Below are 26,554 nucleotides of genomic sequence, written 5' to 3' on the forward strand. Positions count from 1 at the left end.
CATACTAATCATTAAATAACAAAGAAATTTTTGTACTCATTTTGCAAAACCTAATGAATTAATGGATCTGGTCATTGAGCATCAACAGCTGCTGCTATCACAAAGAGAGAGACAACCAGACATTCATGCCTCATCATGAAAGAGCACACTGCCACCCATAATTTTGTTAAAAAATTAGAACCTGACTAATAAAGTCTCTGGATCCATAACCAATTTACAAGAAATACAGAGAGCTGAGAAACAGGTTGAAATACACCCTGAAAATGCTAAATTTTTTTTTGCTAAAAAACAACACACAAAATCTAGACTGTAAAAAACTCTACAGATCAAATGAACTAAGTTGTTCAATAGATAAATTGAAAGGTGGAAAAAACAAAGGAAGAGGGAGAACTTGTAGATTAACAGATTTAAAAGGCATAACATTTTTACTAGAGCAAAAAACATTCATTAAGTCATTCATTATACACACATTTGTGGGGTTCCCATCATGTGCTAAGCATTGGGTCAAGTCAGTAGTAATCAAAAGGCAAATATAAAAGGTCCCTCCCCTGTGCAGGAGACATACAGGTGAAACTGTTTTTCCTTTTTTTACAGTTTGGGTAATAAAGGGAAAATATGCTTTTGTGCTGATTTCTCAACAATAACGCATCTTGTACTACATCAGTTTCTATTTGTTCATATATTGTGGTACATGTGCTCTCCTATCAGTATGTGGCTCACTTCTCTGAGTTCCAAGCCTTTCCAGGGCACACACTGTGATTTCTATTTTTTTAATTCTTCTTACAAATTGTTCTTGTGCAGGGTTCACAGAAAACAAGTGTCCAACAAGTATGACTAATGAAGTGACTGACTCCTTACTCTTGGAAAAATGATTGATGGCAGGACACCAGGTAAATACCCCATTGCCATCTAATGGTCTCACCCTCCTACAGAGAGAGCCATCATACCAGACACTGAAAACCATTCACTTGTCCTTTTGGGGACACAGCCAGGGGAATACTTCACTCTGCTGACCATGCTTACTCAATGGAAAGAATCACTTACTTGATAACACCAATGTCCTGTGGATTGAAATGTTTTTCCTAAATTTATGGTTCCAGGACAAAGAAAATATATTTTGAGGAAGTCTTCATCCCAATTTTTAACTGGGCACATGTAGCAAGTCAATGATGGCAGACAGTGAAACTGAATGGAACAGGAGTTCAGATTCAGGCCTACTTGGGCCAGCTCTTGATCATAATATTAAGGAGAAAACTTCAAGCTCTGTCTTTCACAGAACCAGTGAGATGGGTAGGAAAATAAATACCTTGGTTCTAGAACCACTGCAATCATTTAGCTATTAAAAAATATCTTCAAAAACTAAAGCTCTATAATGTAATGATTGGTAATTTTTTTCAGGAAACCAAATACTTGCCTTTGATTCAATGTTGATAAGATTGTCTCTTGCTGAAGACAAGTAGTGACTCTGTAGCATCTTACTACGCTGATGGACAGTGACTGCAGTGAGGTGTGGGGGGGTACTTGATAATATGGGTGAATGTTGAAACCACAATGCTACTCATGTGAAACCTTCATAAGACTGTATATCAATGATACCTTAATTTATAAAAGACATGTAAGCATTTTCAACTGAAAGAAAAAAAAAAGATTGTCCCTTGATGTGCCATACTAGTACATTGGAAACACATTTGTAATTGTCAGGGGAATCATTCAGCCATAATTTAGCAATAAATTCTCTACCAGAATTACTGATAACACCAACACAACCAATACAAATTTATTTAAATAACTATTATATGGGATAATTTTTCCTGATTACATGCTTGTTTTGATTGAACATGCAGGAAATTTAAAATTTAGAAAACAGAAAAGTATTAAAAAAATTTAGTCCCATTATCCCACAACTTGAGTGTTTTCCTTTACACATAAGAATTTTTATATATAACTGAAACCAAAATTTTTTTACTGTTCTGTAACTTTACTTTTTAGTTAATGTTAGATTGTGAGTCTTCTCCACATCATTAAAATAATTCCATAAATATTATTTTAATGGCTGTGCAATTCTACTCTATGCATGTGATATTATTTATTTAATCTTTCATAATTTTAATTTCCATTTAATCTTGCCATTAATTATTTAATCGGTAATTAATTATTGACGGGATATAAATCTTTGGTTGTATTTTTGTCATTCTGCCACACCTGGACCATCTAAGAAAGTGATGATGCAAAGGACAGGGTATGGAATTCAATACTGACCCTAGCACTTACTAGTTAAGTGACCTTGAATACTTAACTACTTTGATACTTTGAGCCTATTTTACCATCTCTAACACTGAATAATGCTTACTTCCTGTTGTTAGGAGAAGTAATTGATACACTACATATGCAAGTGTTTGATGAAGTATACAGTTGTGAGTTCACTGCCATCATCATCACCAAATGAACAGCACTCAGGCCCTTGCATATCACCGAGAGGCCTATGTTGTTATTCCCCACAAGTGAAAGATATGCAGCAATCTGCCTCTACTGCTAAAGAATACATGTAAAGGTTATCATGAAGTTAATCACCACCCACTCTTCCATTACAGTTTTATCTAGTGTTTCTTTCACTCAAGTATAAGATTGTCTCAATGGTAGTTGTGTAATTGTACATTTAAAATGTGTAATGCTACAATTTTAGTTGGAAGGGATAATCAGGGGATTGGTTTAAAGGCAATTTTCAGCTAGCAAGTGTTATAAAACAATAAAAACATGAATTTTAGAATCTCTTTTTTTCACATTTTGAATAATATTGAGAAAATATCAACAAGTCACATCAAAATACCTCAGCACTAAGGTGTCCACTACTTACCAGCCTTGTCACTAAAGATTCCTGCCCCATGTTCTTGGCCTCCTCTTTATTCTCCTTCTCTATTTTTTAATTCATACTATGACTTTTTTTTTAAGTTATCACTAGCCAAATAGAGTGACTCTTTTCTATTGATAGTGAACTGATGAGTCCTATCACAGCAGGGATAATTTTGGTGTGTGAGTCTTCTCAATTACTTTCATTACTGCTCACATCCCAACAACGATTCCTCATTGCCAGAAATGTTTTTTTTAACTTATAGTTCCTGATGTTTGAGGTTGTCTCCAAAGCTGACCTCTAAATATATTGTTGTTATAAATCTTTTACAAAAGAGATAACTAGAAAAAGCAAAGCAACTTACTACTGAAAAAAAAATAAATGAATCAAATCAGTTTATTGACAACATGTAGTGAAAATAACTGGTTGACTGATTTTTGTTGTTCAAAGAAGGCTACTTTGGTTTAATGAGGACACAAGCAAAACGTAGTAACTGATTTCAAAGAAATTCTTTAACTAAAATCTCACCATCTAGTTTTAATTACTTTTTCCTTCATCAATGATTCACATTTATTGAGCATCACAATGTAGCAATCTGGGACCAGACCATACAAGCTCTCACTCTGTGAGATACTATAAAGGAGACGGAAAATTCTGCTGGTACTAATGATCACAGACATCCATAAAGCAAGTCACTTTGCATTACGTGCACTCAGAGAAGATGAAAATTTGTCTCCGTAATAAGCTGGAACCTAGTTTGTCTAAGTGTATCAATAATTTACCATTTAAGGAAATGTGAAGAGGATCAACAAAACTTAAAAATCCTAGCCAAAAATAATCAGACCAAAAGCTCAAAAAATTTTCCATTAAACTTGGGAGAGGACTTTGTCTTTCAGCATGCCTGGAACTTAACAGAAATATAAGGCAGGGCATCGAGACTGTCACATGGCAGATACTAATTGTTCCGATTAAAGTCTAACAAGCTTGCTTCCCTGCTGCTCTGAGAATGTCTCTGACTTTTGATCCTGACATCTGTGTCTTACAAGAATTTCACTCTGCTCTGACATTCCTTCTGATGTTGATCCAGGAATTAATGGATTGTGAAAAAGCTGGCAGGATATCATTTAAAAAATAGAATTCCTAGTGTATGAGTGATAAAAAAGGTATCATAATTCACATTCTCTGATACCAACACAATTCTCAAGTTTGGGTGTTTGAGTTTTCTAATGTTCAAAGCAGGACTGAAAATAAAATTTAGCTTAAATCTCATGACAAAACAGTTATTCTGGTGTTCTTTCATTATGTAGAAGTAATACATGTTTAAGCAAAATACTAAAATAAATCCCATATGAAATAATTTGCTCTGAATGATTACTTTTAACATATACAGTTTTTCACCTTTTATGAGGAATCTGGTGTTTCTCTGCAATGGAAAATTGTGCTTAGAGAATCTAAGAGCTGTTAAAAAATGACCTGACATGACCCTACTAATATTTATGCCACCTTGCTGATAATTTATAATAAGTTTTGAGACACAGGAATCCTAGCAAGCTATGAATCAAAAGGAGAATTTTAATTAAGGAAAGTATCTGTAATTTTTAAATATAAAAAGTTTAAATGATAACTGTCCAAAGACGTGTTTTAAATTAAGGAATTCTCTTCAGGATTGAAATTTTACACATCAGAAGACACTGCCTTGCATTTCATGGTTCTGGATAATTACTAGATGCCAGTGGATAACTTAAACATAGCTTAGAGTCACTGACATTAATGTCTGACAAGCATTACAGAACATATGTAGGCATTTTAAATGAAAAAGTAAAGGATTTTTGAAAAAAAGCAGGGAAAAGTATCAGAGTGGCAACAATATAATTTTTTGAGTGAGAAAAAAATTCTCCTTCATGTCATAATGATCAGGAATTCAACCAGTTAAAAAGGAACACAAATCAATTTAATTGTTAAAGCTATAATTAATGAAAAAATTAATAAGGTTGGACATTTTATTCATCTATTCAAGAAAATATCTCATTTTCACATTAAAAAGAACATCTGTTTTTTAGAAGCCATGACTTTCTGATGATTTTGTTTAGGTAGAATCCTTTAGTAATTTCTATATCTATACCTCATCTGTTATTTCAAGAAATCAGGTGATAAATTAAGATAAGCAGAAATGACTGACAGCATACTATCATTGGCTACTAATAGTTCATGTTGGTTGGTTTCTGTTGTCTTATAATAATATTTATGCAAATTTTTGCATATTACTATTTATTACATGTCAAGCCCCCAAGTACTCTAGAAATTATATTATCACTACCAAATTGAGCATTACGTGCTCCTAATAGAGTTTCTGGGCCCCACATCTCTTCCAATCAGGCTTTCCCTACACATCACCTCTGAGAGCACTTCCCACGCCTCACAAAAGCAGATGACTATTAATCAGCCCCATTCCATTGTAAGCTCGTAAGGGCAAAGACCAGGCCTATCGTCTTCATTATTATATTCATGGACTTGGAAGGTACTTAATAAGTGCTCAATGAATAAATGAATGAATATAACTTCTACTAGTTTCTTATTTCAATGGTTTCTTTGTATCTTTCTTTTATTGTATGCTTACTCAAATACTTCTTGAATAATTTATAAATTAAATTAATAAATATATTAATATACTAAATTAAAATTCATGTTATTAAAATTAAATAATATATTAATATTCTTAAAAAGCATGTGTCAGCTATCTATTTTTCCAAATGGTCGTTTTATAAAAGTTAAACCTCTGTTATATTAATTACCCACCTAGAGCTTGAATATTTTAAGAAATTATTAAAGAGATATCCAGTCTAGAAAATGTGATATTCAGATTAGGAAAAAAGTGTCACATATCCACAATTACCACCTGTACCCAGAATAGATTCTTAAAGTCTCTTGACATGTGTCATTTTCACCCAATACCCCTTTTTCCACTTATCTTGCCTAAAAATAATCAATCACTAAACAAAAATACATTAAGAAGTGGTGCCCAAACTAAGAAACAAGGCATGAGAGGCGGAGGATAATGAAATGCAAGATAAACCATCATATCAGAAAGGTTCTGGCCACATTAAGGAAAATAAGACTGTGAAATTGGCAAAAGTAAGAAAGGGGTTCAAAAGTATGATATACGACAGCTGGAGTAAAAATAAGGCAGTTGGGAGGGAAGAAATGAAAATGAAGAGAACTAATTAGACAAACCATTCATTTTGAATTTTTAAAAGATGGTAGATCACTGTTACCAGACAGGATGTGTCAGAGCTAGCACATCTTTTCTTATGTCTCCCAAGGCTTTGCTTTTCTTCCTGTGTGCCTTGAAAATACAAAATGGTATGTGCTTTTAAATATATCATTTTTAGATTTCTAGTTTGCTTCAGTTTTATATAGGCAAGGAAATATAGTGACTATGAATTTTAAATCTCCTTTCCTAGTGCACCACGGTGTCAAAAATCTCAGTCATCATTTGAACCATGGGCTATAAAAAAATGCGAGGCACTCAGGACCAAGCACCCAGGCACCCTACAGATTTCTACTCCAGCCACAGTCTGTCATGGTGGGTATTGTGGTCTTCTCATACCAGCCATTCTCCTTTAACTCTTTAAAAATGACTGAACTTTAAAGTTATGGATTTTAGCCAAGCAAGTCACACTAGGACAATTTTGCTCTGCTTCAAATTTGTAACAATAATATGTAACATTAAAAAAAGACAAAGAAAATCCAAACAACTAAGCCAGGCTTCAAACCAAGATAAACAACCTCATAGATGAGAAAGGACTGATGTTCTTGGCCTGCTGTTTTCCCAAAAGTAGTAGAGAGAGGCTGTGGAGAGTCTGGTTCCCATGGGTTAATGATGACGATAGAAATGCTCCACATAATCAAGGGTTCAGTATGGGCATTTCCCTAGAAAAGAACCTGGGAGAACATCGGCAGCTAGTCTACTGTTTGGATACACAATTTTATAGAAAGCCCAGAGGAAGTCTAGAGGGTGGTAGAAGGAAAAGGACATGTCCTTGTTGGTAGGAATCCCATCATATATGCAAGATCAACAAGACTATTATAATAATGCTTAACAATGAAGAGGGAGCACAGATGAAAGGAGGGAAGGGAAAAAAACCACCAAAAACTTCCACTAAAAATGAGCCTGCAAATCAAATGCCAACCCAGATGAAAAAATAAAATGCCAAGAAAGTCAAACATTTTTCAACAATGAAACATAAGTTCAAACTAGATTAAATAAACGTTTCGGTATGCTGTAAGAGATAAATGAAGGAAGAACTTATTTATAAAGAACAAAAATATGAAAAAAGTAAAACTGAAACCTGAGCAAGTACATACTAAAAAGAATCAATTACTAATAGTGAGAAATGAAAAATATAGTTTCCAAACTCTTTGAATGATAGAATCATTCTTAATTTTAGAATGTTGATTCTGGGCTTGAAGAAAAGATTATGCATAAAAGATGACTGTCCAGTATAGCACAGAGAAGACAAGTAGTGACTCTATAGCATCTCACTACTCTGATGGACAGTGGCTGTAATGGGGTATGTGGTGGGGACTTGATAATGGGGGGAATCTAGTAACCACAATGTTGCTCATGTGATTGTATATTAATGCTACCAAAATTAGAAAAAATAAAAAGTAAAATGAAATAAAAGATGACTGTCCAAGCAGAGCTTCTGCCCAGAGAGAATTAGGGAAAGGATGAGGACAGACTTGAAAAGCCAAAGAGCCACAACCCTAGATCCACATCCAGGATAAAGCTCCATACGGAGGTGAGAATATGCAGTTACAAGGCCTGGAGATCCTCCCTCTTGTTTCAGGATAATAAAGAAGTGACTGTTTCTCTCTACTATAAATGTTAGCCTTAAGAATCTCATGATAGCATACATAAGCACAGCATAACTACAAAGTGCAATAATTTCTACCAAATGTATCCAAATAAACAAACATGTCAGTGCAAAAGGGAACAGATAGGATCAACACAGAACTCCAGAGCTGTTTTTTTTTATAAACGTGGCTTTGTAAAATATATATACAGTGTCCCATCTCCATTCCCCAGATCTGACCACTTGCCTTTTGACCAGAATAGCCCAAGCAGTGGCTTGCTCTGTTTCTGAGGTCACAGGGGTCTGCAGGCACTGGTTACAGACAGACACATCTACATAGTAGCTACTCCAGGCTCCCCATGCCATCCACTGACATGACCTGACAGAGCTTCCTCTCCAGACTTAACCATAGACTTCTCACTCCTGCCTAGAGGCTACCCTATTGAGGCTGAGGCAGAGGATGCCACAGGCAACTGTTGGGAGCGCTCAGATGTATAATCCAGAAGTGTGAGAGAGTTGATGCTCTATAGTACTAACGTTTAACCAATGAAAAAATGGAAACCATTAGACAAATTCTTCCTTCTGTCTCCTACAGAACTAACAGTTCTCAGGTGTAGTTCCTATGGCTGTTTAGGGAGTAGCTCAACAAATTGAGCACTGGGTCACCCTTAATGGCTGCCATCTCAATAACTCATTTTTGCATTGGCTCTTCCTCCTCTGTTTCCTCTTATCCATCACTTCTGCTCCTAGAATTATCTTCACTAATAAAACAACATGGAAGTCCTCTCCCTCATGTTCTGTTTCCAGGGGAATCTAGGCTACTATAAAACTATCTGACCAAAGAGCAAATAAATAAAAAATCTGCAATTAAAAGATAATTTAGAATTTGCATTCCCAAATAAATTGTGGGATAAAAGGGACATCACAATTAATGTTATAAAATATTTAGAAGTAAACAATATTGAAAATGCTACACAGTAGGAAAGAAAAAAACTGACTTTTAGTGCTTGCCAACTTCTGTGGTGCAAGTATTCTCACCACAACCAGTTTCAAGGCATATGATGTGAATGTGGCATTGGGAAGAGATGAGCACAATCAGCTCTTTGTGAGCCCGAAGAGCCAACTACAAACACCATTGTGGTACTTGTCAAAACTTCTGGAATGAGTCAAATTTTTCCTTAAAGGGGAAATGCACGACCTTAAATATACTGATCAAGAATGGCCTAAAATAATTAAAATATTCAACTTAAGAGGCTAGAGAAAACATAACAGAATAAGTCTAAAGAAAGCAAAAATCCATGAAATAGAAAAACAAAGAAATAGAGGAACAAGAAAACCTAGAGGTAAATTTTTGTAAGAAAATGGTAAAATAAACTTAACTCTAGAAATATTGTCAAGAAAAAGGAAAAGTCACAAATTAAAACATTAGAAATGAAAGAAGACATTATGAAACAGTACAGAATTTTAAAACTCATGAGCAAATAGTTTGAATTTATACTAAATAAAATGAAAATTTACTAAAAATGGTAATTTTCTAGATACCAATTACAAAAATGTATTTAAGAGCCATTAGGAAAATCAGAAAAAACAATTTTAGAAACTGAATTAGTAAGCAAATATCTCCTTCCACAATACATACCTGTTCTAACAGTTTTACATGGTAGTTTTTACAAACTTTTAAGAAATAGATGACATAGATACAGGCTCATTGATAAGAAAAAGATCATAGTTGACTATCAAACATCTGCAGCAAACATCCTTTTCTTGGACAATCTCCTCAACTTAAGGCCAATTGATTAACAACCTTAATTTCCTTTTCAATGTGATGTAGCATATTCACAGGTTCTGGGGATTAGAACATGGACGTCTCTGAAGGCCATTCTCCTGCCTATTTCAATTGTCTACATCTTTTGTTACATTTCCTCCTGGATCATCCTAGAATTTGTTTTAGATAAAATTTTTTCTATAGCATTTTCTAATCATTATTGATAGTATATGGGAAACCTATTGGTTTTGATTTATATTTTCCATTTGCCACTGCAAAGGCCCTTGCAACTTACAGACCTTCATCTTCCCTGTATTTCAAAAAATTCTCAGTCATTTTTTTCAGATACTGGCATTAAATTCTCCCTTAAATACAGTCTATAAATTTAGTGTCATTACATTCAAAATTCCAACAAAGTGTTTCAGAGAATTTCATAAACTGATGTGTGGAAGAGAAAATAGTAAGAAATATGAAGGGCAACTTTGAAAACCAAAGGGGAAGGGAGAGGGTGGAGTAAATAACCCTAGCAAATATCAAGGCTTATTATAAAAATACAGTAACCTGTTGCCAATTTTTGTAAACAAAGTTTTATTAGAATACACCCATTCAGTTACATATCATCTATGGCTGCTTTCATGGCACAGCAATTAAGTTAAGCAGTTGCATCAGAGATTGTATGGTGTGCAAAGTTTATTACTACCTGAATCTTTCCATAAAAGGTTTAAAGATCCCTGGTCTAAAATAAGATAAAAGCATTTACAAGCCTTCTAAATAAGTATACTGTAAACATATTTAAGAAGTTAGGTTTGGGTTTCTAGGGTAAGAATTAACAGTGGCACTGGCATGATATTTCCAGGATTAATTTTACTGAATCAAAATAAAGCAAAGCACTCCATCTATTTCTTTTAGGCACTGTTCTTATTCCCTTGACCAAAGAAGACAAAGTAAATGTTATAGTTTTCTTGTCTGAGTGCCAATATTAATTGCAACACAGAAGTTCCAATAGTATTTTAAAATCTATTTGTAGTTTATCCTTCTAGAGTCAAACGCAAATATTTTCAATCTTACCCTCTTACCTTTAAAAATCTAAAATTGTCAGATTTGCAAACACAAATTTAAGATGTTATTAAATTTAAACACTAGATAAACACAATAATTTTAATATAACTATGTTCCACCCAATATTTAACATAAGTATGTTCCATGAAGTAAGTATAAAAACTTGTAATAAAAAATTACTTGTTTTTCTTCTAAAATTTGAATTTAACTGGCTGCCGCATAATTTGTCTGGCATTCCTATCTCTATCCTAAAACCTGAAAGTTGCTCATCTTTTGATGTCACCAGTGACCATGAACATCCTGAGACAAATGAATTTTAGAGGACTTTAACACAACTTTAGAATATATACTTACATATGTCTTTAAAACAAATGGCTAAAGCACAATCAATGGACATTAAACACATTAGTTGAAAAGTTTATAAAAAAATAGGTATGTTCATGGTGCTCAAGTATCAATCTATAGGTTACTTGCTGGTCATAGGGGAAACCTTTCCTCAATGTCCATTGCTAAGAATAGGATGACCAGACATTAAGTGCTTCATGATGTCAGGCAAAGTGAAATACAAAGTGTCAGCTTTGTAGAATTTTAAACATTTGTTGCCAAAAACTGTTTAACCTGAATCTATCAAAGACCTTAGATATGGGAATCTGAATCTGGGGTCTATGGATTTCCAAAAGTTCTGTGATAGAATTTAGGGGGTTCATAGCCTTGGATAAGGAAAAAGTGTAGTGTCTATATAATCTAAGTTCTAATTAAAATTTAACATTTCCTTTCATTATAAATGTAGACAACATTGCAGTCAGTTTAGCAGTATCTGAGACTTTTGTCAATAAGAGAAATCACAGATATTTTCATGGAAGATTACTGTTGTATATTTATTTAAATATTGTTTACACTCAAGTTTCAAATAGAATCAGGGATGGGAGGCAAAGCTTTGTCCATAGTTACTAAAAATGCTTCAATTTTTAAAATCCTACATCCGCAAAGACTTGGTAATACATATTTTTATACCTACTATGATGAAAGGCAGTATAACAGGGCATACTTACAGAGATTATTTAATCTCTCTGTGCCTCTTTCCTCATTTGCACAATACGGTAATAACAAAACCCTGGTTTTAAAGATTAAGTGAGATAACACATATAGAAGCTCTTAGATTTGTGACTAACAGATTGAGCAGCATAAGGTATTATTACTAAAACTGAATATTATAGATGTGTCAATTTTGAATATAAAATATACAAGATATAAAACCAAGCTAAGCAAAAGTTCATCCATGTGTCACTTCTTTGATAAATCATTTTTTCCCTACTGGAAATTGTGCCACAAATGAATATTGTTTATACTATACTATTCCTAGCTAACTACCCCCCCTGCATGAGTGCTCATAAACTCTACCTCTCTACCTTTTTCCCTAATAATTTGGCTGAACTCTCTTTCTCCTGAAATTATACAATTGATCTTTTGCATTCTCAATTTCCCTACCATTATCTGATTATTGCCATTAGCATGCAAATATGCCTTAACATAATTCACTTAAAGAAATTCCCAGGCACCATCCCCACAACTACTTGGCCCCTTCCATTTTTCTACTCTGCTTACTGCAACACTCTGAAAAGTCCTTATAGTTCCTCTCTTCTTTTTCCTACCTCCCTCACTGATTCAAATCAGGTTTTCATCTCTATCACCACATCCAAAAGTTTTTACCAAGGTCACTGATGACCAGCATCTCATCAAGACCAACAGTAATTCTCCACTGTCTTCTCATTTTAACCTCAGCAGTATTTGATGTGTTCATCATCCCCTCCTTTTTAAATTATTTTTCTAGTCTGAATTCTGAGCCTCAACATCACCTATTCCTTCTCCACTCTTTCAGTTCATCTTTCTGGTATCAGACCTCCAGACATTGAAGAATCCTAAATTCTCTCATCTGCCTTTTCTCTATTTCCCACCTCATACTTGGTGATCTCAATTATTGCCATTTCAAATACTATCTACATCCTAACAGTTATCAAACTTGTATCTCTCACCCAGACTTCTCTTGTCTAGCCACTTGCCTACTGAACATCTCTATTTAACTATTTCATGGCCCATGCTCCTAACCTGAACCCAGTCTTCCCCATTTAGTAAATGGATCTACAGTTTTGCCTCAGGCCAATTAGGACACATCTTCCATTCTTGTTTTTCCTTCATACCCCAAATCCAGTCAAACAGTATATTTTGCAGGTATACTTCCAAAGTATATCCTGAATCTTATCATTTCTCATAATTTCCACTGCTCCAACTCCACAACATAGGCCATGAAAATCAGTTTCTGCCTAGGTACTTCAGCAGCTTTTTAAGTAGCCTCTCTTTACCTCCACTCTCAGCCTCCTACAGTGTCTCCTCCGCACAGGAGTCAGCATGGTCTTTCACTTCTATGCTTAAGTTCTCTAGTATCTTCCAAGAGCAAAATACAGACTCCTTACCATGTTCCACAAAAGTCTCCATGATCTCCCCCTCAGTCATCATATTCAAACCATGATGGCCTTATCTCTTCTGTCCCTTAAATGTACCACTCTTTCTTACCTCAGGACGTTTGCAATTCCTTTTGCTTCTCAGAAAGCTCTTCTGCCACGTGTTCATGTGACTGGATCCTTCTCATCATTCAGAAACACTACTGAAATACCACTTCTTTGGTTTCTTATCAATGAAAATCAACCCCCTAGCCATTTTTCTCTGAAACAATAACCTACTTCATGTCCTTGATAGCATTTAACAGTACCTGGAGTTATCTTGTTTATTTCTTTGCTTATGTTATATTTTCTGCGTGCCTTCTCTTAAGCTCCTTAAGGCAAAAATTCAGTCTCATACACCTCTAAATTCCACAATTCCTAGATTGCTTAGCAGATAGTAGGCACTCAAATAAAAACACGTCATTTAGTGTGGAATTTAAATCTTTTGAGGAGCATGACGTTAAATGAATACCTGGAAATTCGGAGTTTGAATTTAAACACGTAGTAATTGAGTAAATACAAAATTCACAGTCCCTGGCATAGCAGTATGTGTGAACAATATTGTTCTATCTAAGGAAACACACTCGACAGGGGAAAAAAGACAGAGATTTTCTTTTTAAAGGAGAACACAGGTGATTGTCTGAGAGAAGAAGTAAAACCAGAAGACTTCACAAAAGCCAGAGAGCAGATGACTTTCCAGAGTAACTAAATAGTAGCAAATATTGCATCGAAGTAAGTTTCCGTTAGAGCTAACTGAGGCCAGATTTCACAGACTGTGATAGTGGCGAAAGTCAGTTAAGGAGGTGAGCAATGACTGGGTGGTGAGAAACTGAAGGCAAAGAATTAAATGTTCCTTATCTGAGTTCTTTAGCAACAGAGAGGAGTGCTGGGAAGGTGTGTCAAGAAAATAGAGGAGTTGTGGAAGGATTTCTGCTAAGATAGGAATAAGCACAAAGGGGAGAGAAATCAGTGTACGCAGATAGAAACAAGAAAGTGCAAGAAAGAGGAAGGTCCACCAGAGATGATGGGACGGCGTCAAGAAAAACAAACAAAGGGGTTAGCCTGGCAATGAGGAAAGCCAATTCTTTCTCCTTTCACTCTCATTATTAATCAGTGAGCAAATATAAAGGTCTACCTGGTAGAATGGTACACAGAGGTGTTCAATGAACCTTAGCCTCTCCCCATACCCATGCTCATATTTGATTCACCAGAAGTCAACCATCCTTCAAATATGTAGAAGAATTTGGAGTATCAGTTCTTCAGGCTGCTGGAATTCCTTGGCTTTCTCAGCTTTTCTTGAAGGACCCAAGCCAGTACCCTCCCAAGAAAAGAGAAGGTGATTCTTCCATAGCAATCCTTTTACATGACTGAAGACACCATGCCACTCACCACCAGTTGCTCCCATTCCAAAGAAGTACCAACTTGCTGTATGAGGCTCAAGTTAAGTACTAAAGAAACATAGCTAGCTAGCATTTGTTGAGCTCCTACTGTGGAACTCAGAATGGGCCAAGCACTGTTCCCAGCCTTTTATATATTAACCCATTAATACTCACAGAGTATTCTCATTTAATGAATAAGAATCCCTAGGTACAAAGATGTGATCTTATTCACAGTCAGAGGCAGAATAGGGATATGAAACCAGAATGTCTGGCTTTTAACCTCTGGATTCCACAGCCTCCCTGATCCACGCAAGGATAAATACCTTGATTCCACTGGAATATGTTCCTTTGTCCTAGGAGGCAAGTGCAAAAATTCTCAGGAAGCCTATTTTAAACATTTATGACTTTTAAACTCTAGACAAAGTAATTTTTCTCATCTATAGATGATCATCCTCCATCACTCAACAAACATATTCAAGAATCTATCTTTATCAGTCAGACTGAACTTGGGGATCAGAGCTAGATCACCCTCACATGTTCAAACCATCATATTTATTACAGGACATTATTCAAACTCTCCCAACAATAAAAATCTACAAATGTGTAATAATAATTGAATGGAATAATTACTTTCAATATTTTTAAAACTCCAACATGCAAGCTATCAGTGATGCAGTTTCCTTTTTGTGTTTTCTGCTACAGGAATTCACAATGTGGAGTCTATGCGCAGTCATAGTTAAAATTCAATATAAGGTATTGTGGAATAACTAAGCTTCCAGAGTAATTCATTTGTGAACTTAAAAGAAGCTAAGCACAGTTAGTTAATATTTTTTAAAATTCTACACCACAAATAAATGAATTAATTTTATAATAGGAAACTATGGTTTTTATATTCCCAGCATGACTACAAAAATAAAATTTCATGTGAATTAAATATTTCAAATTAAGAAAATAAAAATACTAAGGGGAAAATATTCTTATATTCTTAGAATGTGAAAATTTTCCTTAGCATGAACCAAAACCAAGAAACTGTTTTTTAAAAAGTGACAGAGCTGATTAAATAGAAATTTAACTACTACATGTCAAAGGGCACTAGAAAATTTGAAAGATAAATGACAAGTTTGGGGAGAAATGTGCTACATTTCTATATGAAATATAATATAAATATACTTAACTATAAAGTCACAATTTAAAAAGAGAAGAGGAACATAGCTAACTGGGAAAAGTTATGAATGGAAAAATTACAAAAGAAGTACAAATAACCAAGAACCATAAAAAATTATATTTAGCTTCACTAATAATCAGTCAGCATTTATTTTAAGTGAGATAATTTTTTAATTCATCAGGCTGGCACAGGCAAATAAAATGAGGATGCAGAGAATGGCACATTAATTCAACTTTGTATAAAATGCAGCCAGGTTAAAACTTCTTGTTGAGCTAGTGAGCAGTATCTGGAAAAACTAAACTTGGATAGTATTTGTTCCAATAATTCTAATTCTAGGAATTCATACTCAGTATTACTAGTAGAAGGTTGCACCTCTCCTCTCTTTTCCTCTCTCTCACTCACACTGTTTCTCTCTTTCTTCCTCTTGCCCTTTCTCCCTCCCTTGCTCTGTTTCCCTCTCTCAATTATTTGGCTGTCATGCTTCTTCTTCTCTGCCAGGGCAGTGATTTGTTGTCCTCCAGAGAAAGCATAGAATTTATTGGTCACTTCACCCCAAGAAGGATGGATACATTCAATTCAGGGGCTATTTTAGTCACATGACAAAATCATCTTCTCAAATCCAGCCTTATCAATAATAAAGTGGAGACTGTATTTTAATTCCTGCCTGGCTTCTGCATCTATCAAATTATCTATTTATTAACATCTAAAGGAGGAATTATTAGATGTGAAATGCACACAGCCATGAAAAGTGGTCACTCTCTACGAAATGACATTTAAAACAGTAGAGCTTAATTTTAAAGTTATTTTTTAAGATTCCCCTTCATTCTGCTTCAGCACCCGGTGGAATTAGCAGTTGGTGGGAAACTGGGTAAGAATGTCAGTCTGTGGGAAGGGGAGGTGCCTCCTGACCACGCCCTCACTGAGCATTATGCAGATGAGAGAGAGCCACTCAGGCTCTGATTTCCCCCAAGGATTGATGACCAAGTACAAAATAATAGGAAGTGACAGGAAACAGACGACTGAGGTCTAATTTAATGTCATTTAAAGAGACAATATACCTTAAATTGGTCTTCAGAAATTACAGGTTACAAGTAAGATAACGGAAATGTGTTTTTATCATTTTAGTTAACCAATATAAGTTCCCTGGTGAAGGGAAAGGAGATTATTTACTATACAAAACAGCTACATATAAAAATATACTAATTTAGGGTAATTTGTTTCTTACCTTTAGTAACAACTAACATAAGAAATAATTTACTGTAAACACGCAATTAAATAAACATGGAAATTAATATATATGTAATATTTTAAAATATTCATGTCATATAAATAACAGTTAAGCAAGATATTTTAATAGTTATTTAACTAATGTACATGCATGAATATGATGAGTTCTTTTACAAATTCATGCCCAAAACATGGGTAAGAAATCCCACATTTAAAAAACTAAATTTGCTTAAAGCAAATACAAGTATGTCCAAACAACTAAAATATAAATTTTAGTCCAATGCTAGTAATCTAGAGATTATTATATATGAATAGATAGGATATATGTACATAATATATATTTGTGTGTGTAAAAGAGTTTACAAAATCCCCAGTTAGCCAGGAGGTTTCAATCTTTTTCAGCTGCCATTTTAAAGCTGTCAGCCAAAAATGTCTCTGCCTAAAAATGGAAGCAGCAAATCTCCTTAGAGGAGGCCTTTCTATTCTGGGAAGAAGCTCTGGAGTGGCCCTTGTTAGTTTCATAACATAAGGGAAATAGGTAGTTACTGCTCCAGGAGAAGAGAGTCACACATTCCTACCTGATGTTTGGCAAAGCTGCCTATCCCATACTTCCATGCAGAGCCAAGAAGCATCTGGGGCAGAACTTGATGGAGTTCATGACCCCTTCCCTTTGGAGGTATTAGAGCTGTTAGTACAGCTTCACTAATGCAATGAGATGGTCCCCACTGAGATGTGTTAATAGAAAAGGACACCAAGAAACTTCAAAAGAGAAGAATTCTAGGGAACACTGGAATGTCTACTAATGTGAACAGAAAAGGACTGTAACTATAAATAGGAATTATATGAAATAATATGAAGATTATTTTCCACTACTGGCAGGTGTCATAGAAGATAAAAAGTGGATAGATGATTGATAGAGGAATAGATACATAGATTTCCTAATGCTTATGAGTGCTTATGAAAGTTTAAAATCAATTATTAATTTATAACATATACATATAAAAACTTGAGGTGAATTTATGCTACAAAAGTCTATAACACTTGAAGTCAGATTTCAGAATCTGTAAATGTGCTATGATACTACTCTACACCCTTGAGAAGAATTTTGAATTACTCAGCTGCAGTTTCAGAAACTGTTTGCAAACAGTGCAGATCTACTCCTCAGAGTCCAAACTGCTTAAGAACCCTAACCTGGCCACTTAGCCCACTGCAGATCTCATTTCTGCTGAAATGACAAGTAGATGTCACAAAAACCAAACTGTTCATTCTAGATCAGCTAAGGCAGCTGTATGCCATAATCCCAAGACAGGCATTTCATGTCTCATGAAGTAGAAACGACCACCAGCCATCCCAGTGCTTACCTCACAGATAAGCCCAAAGAATGTTGGCCACTCAAGATAGCTATCCCAAGTGGACAGAATTGGTTTGTAGCCTTCTATTTTAAAAGACTTACTCGATTTCCTTTCCCTGAGCCTCATGTCCAAGTCTAGACATGAGTGCTGAGTGGGTGTCCTGCTTCCACTCTCTGAGTGGACAGAGTGGTCTTTCTAAAGTGTAAATCAGGTTGTGTGATGCCCAGTAGTAAAATAATTCAACTCTCAATAGTTGGTTCTAAATCTTAAGTATTTTTTTTCTTTCTTTTAAAGAATTTTATTTTATTTTTTTTTTATTTTTATTTTTTAGATAATTATTTTTTATTGAAGGGTAGTTGACGCACAGTATTACATTACATTAGTTTCAAGTGTACAACACAGTGATAAAACATTTATATACACAATTCTAGGTTCCAGCTATCACCCTACCAAGCTGTTACAATATCTTGACTATATTCCTTATGCTATACATTACATCCCGGTTACTTATTTATTTTACCATTGGAAGTCTGTCCTTTTTTCTTTTTTTTTTGTGAGGGCATCTCTCATATTTACTGATCAAATGGTTGTTAACGACAATAAAATTCTGTATAGGGGAGTCAATGCTCAATGCACAATCATTAATCCACCCCAAGCCTAATTTTCGTCAGTCTCCAATCTTCTGAGGCATAACAAACAAGTTCTTACATGGAGAACGAATTCTTACATAATGAATAAGTTACATAGTGAACAGTACAAGGGCAGTCATCACAGAAACTTTCGGTTTTGCTCATGCATTATGAACTATAAACAGTTCAAATATGAATACTCATTTGGTTTTTATACTTGATTTATATGTGGATACCACATTTCTCTCTTTATTATTATTATTTTTATAAATCTTAAGTTTTTAGTTTAACACAATAAGTAGATTTTGTTTCAATAGCTGTTTATTAATTAGCAAAAGATTCAGAATATATTTCTCTCAAAACAACAATATAAACTGGGTGAGAAGGGCAAATAAAGAAAAATCCTCCTTTTTTCTGGGACAAAATGCTCTCCCTTCACCACACTGAACCTGCAACAAGGGAAGGGTAAGGATAGAAAAGGGAGATGGAGAGGCATGCTCAAATGTTAACATTTCACAGCAGTGCCCCAAACAAGCAACTCTCAGTTCTACAAAAATAAAACAATTATGGCAAGAAGTGAGTGAGATGCCTTTATTTTTGGTCTGTACTGTTCTGCACTTTTGAAAATAGGTAGGTCTATTTGTAAATACAGGTTGAAATATATGAACTTCAAACTGATTTTAAGTGAAATTATGAGAAAACTATATTTTTATATTTTCTGATCTGGAGGGCTATAAGTAACTCAAGTAAATTTTGAAAATATACCTTAGTGAATAAAATCACAAATGGGTAGTGTATATATGTATACAAAAGAACAGCACAAGGTAGTCTGCATAATCCATCTGAAAATTAGACATATGACAGAAAACCAGAAGTAACTGTGTGCAAAAAGACCCAGATGCTGTCAATAGGAACATAAAAATTATATATTTATAATAATGACAAAAATAGTGTCATTCCAGTGATTGTGTATTGAAATTATTCCATTTATTGCAAGTACATACTCAATTGAAAAGGGGAGTAATTACTGTAAGACAGGATACTTTAAAAACAAGAAGTAGCAAACACATACTATTAAACATGATCCAAAATTTGATAACATATATGCATTATATGAGTTTCTTTCTAAGTTGAAAAAATAAAACTAAAATAATACCATTTCAATTTTGTAGAAAACAATTAGAGAAATAATATGCAAGTGGAATTTAACTAAGAGAGTAATTATTTTTATAATGTATAATCCATATGTCTGTCCATGTCGTCTACTAAAGACTGTGTGTTTGTGTGTTTGGACTGTGTTTATCAACTGGCTACTATTTGAAAACCTTTGTTATGTATTTCAAAGAAGTAGTGGCATTACAAGATGCAGAAATACTTCCTCTCTGAAGTATGTTCCCACTAAATGGATAAAGTTCTCATATTGCATTTTTGTCTTTTAGTCTTTTACTTTTAAAAAAATCAGTCAAAAAATAAAGATGACCAAAGCAAATGATATACAGGTATAATCATAGATTGTTTTTTAATTAATGAGGATATGGAAGGAGAAATGAGAGCATTTCTAATGTGTACTGAAGTGTTCACAAAAGCCAAAACACCAGGAAATTAATGCAATTAATTGGTTTACACATTAGTATAAAATTACAAGATACTATAATCATTATCACCATTGTAATTCTTCTAAGAGCTTTTCTCTTGATACTCTAAGTGAAAATGTTTAAGGGAAAAAGATTATAGCAATAACTTCCCTTTCAAGTTCTATTTTCTACATTTCTAATTTTCAGTCACTACCTAAATATAATAAAGACTGTTTTCCTTAAATAAACATCACTTTTTTAAAGCTACTGTCATTAGAATGCTGCCTTGAATTTTATTTTTCCTGACATCAGGTTATTTGGGCCACATTTACTGTCCAGTGTCTAGTGACATTTGCAGAGGGCTTCAAGAACTAAACTCTGTCTCTTATGATATCAGCATAAATACACTTTTATAAAAAGAAAATAGGGTCACAATAAGATGTAACAGCTAAATGTCAAACAGATGATAGGTTGGAAAGAATTAATAAGAATTCATTCTAACTTTGAATAACATTAATAAAAATTGATAAAAGTAATTCAAACCTAAGGTTTTCCACCTTCATCCTCCCTCTACCATGACCACCAGTTGTTATATTGGTTGTGCAGCAAACTTGAAAAACATCCTAATTCCATGGTAAGGTCCTAATTTTCAGTAAAATTTGGTGAGTAGACAGATAGTTTTGCAGAAATTGGATAGTAGAAATCCCTGAGCATGTGAGGTGCTACTTTCACGTAATGAGGCTGATTCTCATGCCTGGCTTGAAGAAGTGGGAAAGGAGTGATCATAACAAAGACAAGTCTAAACAAGCTTTAACATGGAGCAACAGTACTCTGAAGGCTAGCCAGCTCCCATTCCTGAGATGGTGCTAAAAAAAAATCCATGTTCATGCACAAACACACACACACACATGCCACATTAAAAACAAATGATTAGAGCTTTAACAAATTACAGTAAAAAAATTAGAATAAATTTAATTTTAAAAAATTATTTGTGTGAAATTAAAAGAATATTCACACTGTTAAAAGAAACTAGAAGGGATAAAGCTATGTCAAAAGATTGTTTTTTTTTTTAAACCAAAAGTCTCCTTATTGATCGGTACCATACATGACTCAAATGGCCCAAATAAAAGATTGTTTTTAATTGACCTCAAAAAGGTTTTCAAGAAAGTAGGGAAGACTCTCATGATAGTTCAAACTAGCTGAGTATCAGAAACATCTCGAGAGCATTTTTTCATAAATTAGACTCCTGGCCCTATTGGCTGAATTTGAATTGAGCAGAGGTGGGACCTATGTGTTTCTGATGCTGTCAGGCTTGGAAACCACTTACCTCAAGGTAATGTTGAAGGTATATTTAGTGCATCCAAATTGGTAATGAAAAGAAAGGTGACTAAAAGTTAAATTTAGTCAAATAATCAGACTTATTCTAAAAGAAAATCTGAATAAGAGTTTTCAATCACTGGTTTATCAACAAATACATATTGAGTGCCAAATGAGAACAAGGCACTATGCTAGATAAAGGTGGCAACTAGGTGACTATGAGAAAAGAGAGATAATAATAACAAAAATAATAGCAGCCAACATTTACTGAGTGTTTTCCATGTGTCAGGCACTATTCTAAGCACATATAAATGTTACCATCTTTAGGTATCATCTCATTTTTAAGTGTTTACAAGTAGTATCTCATAACAACCCTATTATTACTCCCATTTTACAGATGACAAAACTGAAAACAGGTTAACTAACTTGCCCAAGGTCAAACAGCTGGTTAAAGCATATAGCTTGACTGAAATCCAAGCAATCTGACTTCAGCACCCAGGTTCTTCAGAAGTACAGTATACTGGCTTGCTGAGAGAATGAGAAAGTTGCTCTGAAGTATGTCATCAACTCTGAATGAACAGAAAGAGTGAGATTTGATACCAATATCCTGTATTCTAAGTCCATATCAAAATCACAATTGAAAATGATTTGTTGATATAAAATTCATATCCCAAACAAAATATTCAGTAAGGATTCTTATGTATGTTTGCTGAAGTATGAGGAAGATTCTCTGACATATACAGTGGGCAATATTTATCTAGAAGTGGTTCCTAATGAAAATTCATAGCCTCATGGTAGCCCTTGATGAAACTATTTTTGATACTTAACACTAAGTTTTTCACCAGATTCTATGAAAATGACCTTTTTTATTTCCAAAAATTTAAACTCAGCATACAAAGATGAAAATGTTATCACTGAGGATATTCAAACAAATATAATTAAGGTAAATCCCAAATAGTTGTGAGCAAAGCAAAACCTCACATCAAGATTGAAGGTTGTGTACTATACAGAGGTGTCATTTCTGATATTAGCTTTTTAAATATGATGTAATATGTTGTAATTATACTTTGTATTTTGCATTAAAATTTTATGTAAGACAAACATTTTGGACATTCAACATGGGGATGATTTTTTAATTAGTATTAATAATCTATTTTGAATCTGCAAAGGACCATTTGCATAAGAATGACATTTGTTTAATTAACAGGCATATGGAAAATGTTTAACCTGGATAGTACTATGGTAAGAGCTAATGAAAACAATGAAATATGTATATATCAAACTATCAAATATTAAAATATTAATTCTAGATCCTGATATGGTTATATTGATACAACCCTTCTAAAAGACTTGTCAAGAGCTTTATATATTTATAAACTTGGACAACAATTTTCATTCTGGGCATTACCCTAGCCAAATAATTACAAAGTTTACTGCAGAAAAAGACAAAAGCATAATTTTATTACAATAGGAGAATGACTATTAAGTACAGTGTATTAGTCAGGATTCTCCAGAGAAACGATCGATAGGACATACACAGATATATAGAAAGAGATTTACTGAGATATTGACTTACACAGTTATAAAGGCTGAGAAGTCCCATGATCTGCTATCTGCAAGCTGGAGGCCCAGGGAAGCCAGCATTATAGTCTAAACCAGAAGGCCTGAGAACCAGGGTAGCCAGTGGGCTAAGTTCCAATATAAGTCCTATGGTCCAAGAAGCACCAATGTTCCAGGGTGGGAGATGGATGTCCCAGCTCAGTCAAGAGTAAATTCACCCTTCTGCCTTTTTGTTCCATTCAGGCCTTCAGTGGATTGGATGATGCCTACCCATATTGGTGAAGGTGATCTTTTTTACTCAGTCAACCCATTCAAGGCTAACCTAAAACACCAGAAATAACTTTTTTTACCAGCTATTTGGGCATCCTTTATTCCAGTCAAGTTGACACATAAAATTAACCATCACATATAATATGACATAACAATAGCTGACCTCCTTAGTATTGCTCAAAAGTATCATTAACTATTATTAGATAAATAAGTCACCAAAGGTATGCATGTATCAGAAAGATGAGGAGAAATGGGAATCTTATAAACTTCTGATGAAAGTGTAAAATGACACAATAGCTATGAATGTAAAAAAATCAACAACCCACAGGAATATGCATACCCTTCTCACAATTTTTCTTCTAGATATAATGTACACAAATGTTTGTAGGAGTATTGTTTATAATAGAAAAATTTGGAAACAAACTGTCAAGTAATTGGATAATTGTAGCATATTCATAGAAAGAAATACTATATAAGTTAAACGTCAATGCATAATAGCTTTATATATCAGCATAAATACATCTCAGAATTATGTTGCAAGTGCACAGTGACATACATAGTAAACCATCTATATAAAATATGAAAAAATGTAAAACATATGTTTTATATGATTACTATGTACATATTTTATGATTCTATGTATATATGTATGTATGTATGTATACATACAAAGAGAGTGTGTGTGTGATCATATAAAATATGCCTAGAAATTCAGAATAATGGTTACTTCTAGAAAAGAGGCAAAGGGAAGAAAAATCCCATATTTATGTTTTTTTCCTAAAAATAAATATATCAAGAAAGGATATGATTGAGTTAGATTTGGGTAACATAAATGTTCATTTTGATCTTTTACATCTCAAATGTTTTATTTTAAAATATGGAGAAATAAGAAAGACATTTCCATTTCATATAGAAGAATGGGAAATACAAAGGCAGGAAGGAATATGGCATGATTACTGGACAGTGGCAAGAATGACTTGTCTTTAGATTCTAGTATTAAAAATGTTAGAATTCTTAATTAGATTTAGAATTCTAGAATTTTAAGAATTCTAGAACAAGGAGAAAAAAATTTTCAATTATTAAGAGACTCTTGATGATGGAACACTTAGGCAGAGGAATATAAGTAGAAAGAAACTGTTTATATTTAGAATATAATTTATCTTATATTTAAAATTCTGAAACTAATGCTTGATTCCAGGCAAACTGCTATAGCTGCAGTTTTCATCTTTTAGAGCTTCTCGTGGAACTGGAGGTGATTTGTTCCCTAGCTCGGCCTTGGGATATCCCAATGGTTACCACAGAAACAACTCAAAATGAAGAAAACAAAGAAAAGGGACTGGAAACATAAAGCCACCCTAGCAGACTAAGATATGTGTAACTAGAGTCCAGAAAAAGAGTAAAAAGAGTTAGAAGCAAAGTATTTTAAGAAATAATGTCCAAAATTTCAGTAAATATTAGAACCCAAGAGATCCAAGAAGCTCAACAAAATTCAAGGAGATAAATCCTCTCATACCACAATAAAAACACAAAAGTCACATCACAATCATATTTCCAAAAAAATTAATAAATATAAAAAATTTTAAAGCAGCAGGATAAAGCCCATTAGGAGAAGCCCAGGTAAAAATGATATCTAATGTCCCTTCAGAAACTTGTATAACTAGGAGATAAGAGAACAGCCATTTAAAATTTAAGGAGAAAAAAAACTGTTGACTTAGAGTTCCATATTTGATGAAAATATCTTTCAATAATGAAGATGAAATAAAGACTTTCTCAGACAAAAGAAAAAGTTTTAACAAAGAAATGTGTAAGGAAGCTTTCTGAACAAAAGGAAACAATCCAAGTAGATACTTGCACTTGTTAAGGAATAAAAAATGTCAAAGCCCTAAGTATGGATATTTTTCTCCATTTTAAATATCTTTAAAAGACAAGTGCTTAAGTGAAAAGTGAGATTTTTCTGGGCTTAATTATGTATAAGCAAATATATGACAACAGTAGCACAAAGAGCAGGAGAGATAAGTGGAAATATATTGGTACATGTTTCTTAGATTACAATAATGTAATAAATATTTAATGATAGAATATGAAAAATTAAATATATATACTGTAAATCCTAGAGCAACTACATATACACTGATATACACAAAACAAAGATAGCTAGCTAATAAGCCCATGGTAGAGATAAAATGAAATCTTTAAAAGAAACATTAAATTTCATAGAGATTAGTAAAAAAGGTAAAAGGAAAAAAAAGAAAAAAATGAGACAAATAGAACACAAATTATTAGTTTCATAAAACCTAATCAAATCAATAATTACATTAAATGTAACTCACCTTACACACCAAATAAAAATAAGAAATTGTCAGACTGGAGGAAAAAGAACTAAAAGATTCTTTATACAAGAATCACATTTTAAAGACATAGATAAGCTAAAAGGATAGAAAACAACAACTCCTGATAAGGTAAGTGAAATGAAATTGGAGTAGCTTTATTAATGTAAGACAAAGTAGACTTCTGAGCAAGGAATATTACCAGGAATAAAGAAGAACAATTCATAATGCTGTTAAACATCAATTCATTGAGAAAATAAAACAATCCTAAATGTGTATAATTCCACTAAAAGACCTTCAAAGTATATGTAGAAAACACTGATAGAACTGAAATATACAAACCCAGAGTTTTAATAAGGATAATGAAAGACTTGAATAACACTGTCAAGCAGCTTGAGCAAACTGACAATTACCAAACGCTCCAACCAACAAAGCAGAACCTACATGGAACATTCATTTGAACCATATTCTGAGCCATAAAACAAATCTTAAGATTTTCAAAGAATTAAAGTTATACAAAGTATGCTGTCTGACTACAGTGGAAACAAACTAAAAATAAATAACAAAATGACATATGGAAATCCCCAAATAAGTGAAATTTTAAAACATACTTCTGAATAACAGATAAAAAAATCAAAAGGAAATTTTTTAAATCTTTTGAAATGAAAATACAGCATATTGAAATTTGGTAGAAACAGCCAAAGCAGTGCTTTAAGGGAATTTTGTAG

The 26,554-nt window shown here is 33.7% G+C and overlaps 1 protein-coding gene across 1 annotated transcript in view; it reads right to left on the minus strand.

Moving 5' to 3' along the window:
- Positions 1-26,554, minus strand: part of DCDC1 (doublecortin domain containing 1) — a 427,548-nt gene that overhangs the window by 291,421 nt on the left and 109,573 nt on the right. The window lies entirely within an intron of this gene.

This window comes from Manis pentadactyla, chromosome 9 (genome assembly GCF_030020395.1).
Source record: "Manis pentadactyla isolate mManPen7 chromosome 9, mManPen7.hap1, whole genome shotgun sequence".
Taxonomy (NCBI): domain Eukaryota; kingdom Metazoa; phylum Chordata; class Mammalia; order Pholidota; family Manidae; genus Manis; species Manis pentadactyla.